This window comes from Triticum dicoccoides, chromosome 6B (assembly GCF_002162155.2).
Source record: "Triticum dicoccoides isolate Atlit2015 ecotype Zavitan chromosome 6B, WEW_v2.0, whole genome shotgun sequence".
Classification (NCBI taxonomy): Eukaryota; Viridiplantae; Streptophyta; class Magnoliopsida; order Poales; family Poaceae; genus Triticum; species Triticum dicoccoides.
Window position 1 is genome coordinate 73,405,706 of NC_041391.1, and position 5,044 is coordinate 73,410,749.

The following is a 5,044-nucleotide window of genomic DNA, read 5'->3' on the forward strand; positions in this document are numbered from 1 at the left end:
TGGAGGTGCCTACTACTACGTGCAGCCCGCTGACGACGACCAAGAGTAGTTAGGAGGATCCCAGGCAGGAGGCCTGCGCCTCTTTCGATCTGTATCCCAGTTTGTGCTAGCCTTCTTAAGGCAAACTTGTTTAACTTATGTATGTACTCAGATATTGTAGCTTCCCCTGACTCGTCTATGATCGAGCACTTGTATTCGAGCCCTCGAGGCCCCTGGCTTGTATTATGATGCTTGTATGACTTATTTTTGTTTTAGAGTTGTGTTGTGATATCTTCCCGTGAGTCCCTGATCTTGATCGTACACATTTGTGTGCATGATTAGTGTACGATTGAATCGGGGGCGTCACAATGAAGGTACAAGATTGAAGACTTCATCCCGTGTCCGGGTGGGACTCTCCTTTGCGTGGAAGGCAAGCTTGGCGATTCAGATGTGTAGATATCCTTCTGTGTAACCGACTCTGTGTAACCCTAGCCCCCTCCGGTGTCTATATAAACCGGAGGGTTTAGTCCGTAGGACAAGAACAATCAGAATCATAGGCTAGCTTCTAGGGTTTAGCCTCTACGATCTCGTGGTAGATCAACTCTTCTAATACTCATATCATCAACATCAATCAAGCAGGAAGTAGGGTATTAACTCCATAGAGAGGGCCCAAACCTGGGTAAACATCGTGTCCCCCGCCTCCTGTTACCATTAGCCTTAGACGCATAGTTCGGGACCCCCTACCCAAGATCCGCCGGTTTTGACACCGACAACACCCACTTAGTTTCTTTAGTTGAGCTTTCATGCATTTACAGCTCTAGTGCATCCGTTGCATGGCAATCCCTACTCCTCATGTTGACACAAATTGATGGGCATATCCATAGCCCGTTGATTAGCCTCGTCAATGTGAGACTTTCTCCTTTTTTGTCTTCTCCACACAACATCCATCATCATATTCTATTCCACCCATAGTGTTATATCCATGGCGTATACTCATGTATTGCGTGAGAGTTAAAAAAAAAGCTGAAGTGCGTTAAAAAGTATGAACCAATTGCTTGGCTGAAACTGGGGTTGTGCATGATGGGAGTATTTTATGTGACGAAAATGAAGCATAGCCTAACTATATGATTTTGTAGGGATAAGCTTTCTTTGGCTATGTTATTTTGATAAGACATGATTACTCGTTAGTATGCTTGAAGTATTACTATGTTTATGTCAATATGAACTTTTATTTTGAATCATTTGGATCTGAACATTCATGCCACAATAAAAAAATTACATTGAGAAATATGCTAGGCAACATTCCACATCAAAAATTCTGTTTTTATAATTTACCTACTCGAGGACGAGCAGGAAATAAGCTTGGGGATGCTTGATAAGTCTCCAACGTATCTATAATTTTTGATTGTTCCATGCTATTATATTACCTCTTTTGGATGTTTAATGGGCTTTATGATACACTTTTATATTATTTTTGGGACTAACCTATTAACTGGAGGCCCAGCCCATATTGCTGTTTTTTGCCTATTTCAGTGTTTCGCAGAAAAGGAATATCAAACGGAGTCCAAACGGAATGAAACCTTCGGGAGAGTTATTTTTGGAACGGAAGCAATCCAGGAGACTTGGAGTAGACGTCAGGGAAGCTTCGAGGAAGCCACGAGGGTCCAGGGTGCGCCCTACCCCCTAGGCGCGCCTCCCACCCTCGTGGCTCCCCTGACCGACTTCTTTCACCTATATATGTCCATATACCCCGAAAACATCCAGGAGCACAATAGATCGGGAGTTCCGCCGCCGCAAGCCTCTGTAGCCACCAAAAACCTCTCGGGAGCCCGTTCCGACACCCTGCCGGAGGGGGAATCCATCACCGGTGGCCATCTTCATCATCCCGACACTCTCCATGACGAGGAGGGAGTAGTTCACCCTCAGGGTTGAGGGTATGTACTAGTAGCTATGTGTTTGATCTCTCTCTCTCTCATGTTCTTGAGGTGATACGATCTTGATGTATCGCGAGCTTTGCTATTATAGTTGGATCTTATGATGTTTCTCCTCCTCTACTCTCTTGTGTTGAATTGAGTTTTCCCCTTGAAGTTATTTTGTCGGATTGAGTCTTTAAGGATTTGAGAACACTTGATGTATGTCTTGCCGTGCTTATCTGTGGTGACAATGGGATATTCATGTGATCTACTTGATGTATGTTTTGGTGATCAACTTGCGGGTTTAGTGAACTTATGCATAGGGGTTGGCACACGTTTTCATCTTGACTCTCTGGTAGAAACTTTGGGGCACTCTTTGAAGTACTTTGTGTTGGTTGAATAGATGAATCCGAGATTCTGTGATGCGTATAATATAATCATGCCCACGGATACTTGAGGTGACATTGGAGTATCTAGGTGACATTAGGGTTTTGGTTGATTTGTGTCTTAATGTGTTATTTTAGTACAAACTCTATGATAGATAGAACGGAAAGAATAGCTTCGTGTTATTTTACTACGGACTCTTGAATAGATCGATCAGAAAGGATAACTTTGAGGTGGTTTCGTACCCTACAATAATCTCTTCGTTTATTCTCCTCTATTAGTGACTTTGGAGTGACTCTTTGTTGCATGTTGAGGGATAGTTATATGATCCAGTTATGTTATTATTGTTGAGAGAACTTGCACTAGTGAAAGTATGAACGCTAGGCCTTGTTTCCTAGCATTGCAATACCGTTTATGCTCACTTTTATTATTAGTTACCTTGCTGTTTTTCTATTTTCAGATTACAAAAACCTATATCTACCATCCATATTGCACTTGTATCACCATCTCTTCGCCAAACTAGTGCACCTATACAATTTACCATTGTATTGGGTGTGTTGGGGACACAAGAGACTCTTTGTTATTTGGTTGCAGGGTTGTTTGAGAAAGACCATCTTCATCCTACGCCTCCCACGGATTGATAAACCTTAGGTCATCCACTTGAGGGAAATTTGCTACTGTCCTACAAACCTCTGCACTTGGAGGCCCAACAATGTCTACAAGAAAAAGGTTGTGTAGTAGACATCAGGGTGGTGGGGGCCAATGCCCCCTCCCCAAATATTTTGCATAATTTTTTTACCAGTGCATTCATATGTATATTCAGTACTTTATTAACTTTTTATAGGGCGCCGCTACGCGTCGGCCGGTGGATAATCTGAAAATATCCGCCGCCTCAGCAACTGTTGGATGGAGTGTCGAGTAAGCGTCTCCGCGACACGCTCAATGTTGCGCTTCATCTCTCTGAAACACCGGACTTGTTCCAATCTTCCCGAGCCATTTTTTCCTTTGATTTCTGTGGCAGAAGCCTTGTTGCACTCAGGTTTCTGCAACAAGGACCTTGTTACAAAAAAAGAACCATTTTTTCCTTAGATATCTTCAAAATGAGCCTTCTGCAACAACAACTTTGTTGCAGAAATTTTCCAGACCATTTTTTCGTTTGAGCTCTATAACAGGAGATATTTTCCGTAGAGCCTTTCGCAACGAGACTCATGTTGCAAAAAACTTTTCCTCTAGCTGAAAGGAGAGCGCGGCCATGGATGGGGAAGTGAGTGCAGTCATGGATGAGGGAGGCGAGCGCGGCTGCCGGGTGGCTTTGGTGTGTCACAGGCACTAGCAAAGTAGCCATTCGCCGCCGCCCGCCACTGCCATTTGCAGTAGCACCATTATTGTAGAAAAATTGTTGCGGGAAACTAGGCTTGAGGAGATGGCCACGCCGGTGCTCCCCCGGGACGGTAGATGCGGATCGTGGTCTTGTTCCAGATGCATCGGCGGAGGCACTTGCGCAAGACAAGATATATATATATATATATATATATATATATATATATACATACATATATATATATATATATATATATATATATATATATATATATATATATATATATATGGACAAATGTTTCCTACAAGCAGTGGTAGTTACCGTCGAAACCGAAAGTATGTATGTGTAGTATGTAGTATATAACAATGATTAGGTAGTATATATACTAACTTTTAGGTAGTATGTACCATTTTTTGAGTATGCTCTTTTTTACATACAAATATGTACGTACTTCATAAATATAACAAAAACTATGGGCTCATATGCAATTTTTTCATGTAACTTGCTTTGAAATAGCTTAGATATAGTATATGAACATATTTTAAAATAATAAATTAGTATATATAATATCATATGGTAGTATATGAGACATGTGGGGTAACTACCACCGGGTGGTAGGATGGATTTTCCCTATATATATATAGATATATATATAGAGAGAGAGAGAGAGGAGGGGCATGTCCGATGGATGGAGGCTTCGCACATCAGCATGCCTACCGGCGACGAGGCGTGGGTTGGGGATGGGTCGGAGGGGATGAATTGGATGAAGACCAGGGAAGAAGAAAAAGTGGCGCACGAGATGGACGAGGAGATAAGGTTGAGAAAGAGGAGGGGATAAGCTTGGTGTACTCACAGTGCCACGTGTAGCGCAAACAAGGTGGTGGACACGGACTGTGTTTTCAACCGGTTGAACCATAGTATTTCCCCCTTTTGTAATGTGTTTTGACAAAAAAAACCTGCTACCCTTTATAATGTTGCTCCCACATTGATCAAATTCTAAATCCTGCACTGCATGTAAGACAAGTAGAAAACCCCGTGAGGCCTAACCTGTTTTTAGAAATCTTAACGAATCATGGTGTAGGAATGCAAACCATAGAGAATTGCATGGTATTCGTTCGACTTTCCCCAATAAATAAATCCTTGAATTGGTTTTTACATAATTACTTTAAATCCAAAGATCACCTCTACAATGAAAAAAAGAGAGGCAAGGCCAAGTAGTAGTAGTATGATTTAGGAAGAATGCAAAAGCAAAGATGGAGATGAAAAGTGTGTCAACCTTAGGAGATCCTCAACCGTTGGCCCCCTGAGCGAGCGGTCTAGATGTACCACCGTGATAACTTCTGCAAAGCACCTTATAAAACAACGATTTCGTGGTTGGGTAAGAATTTCCGTCAAAGCAAAGGGTGCAAACCACAAAAGTTTAGGGTTTCTTCAGAGACATCCACGC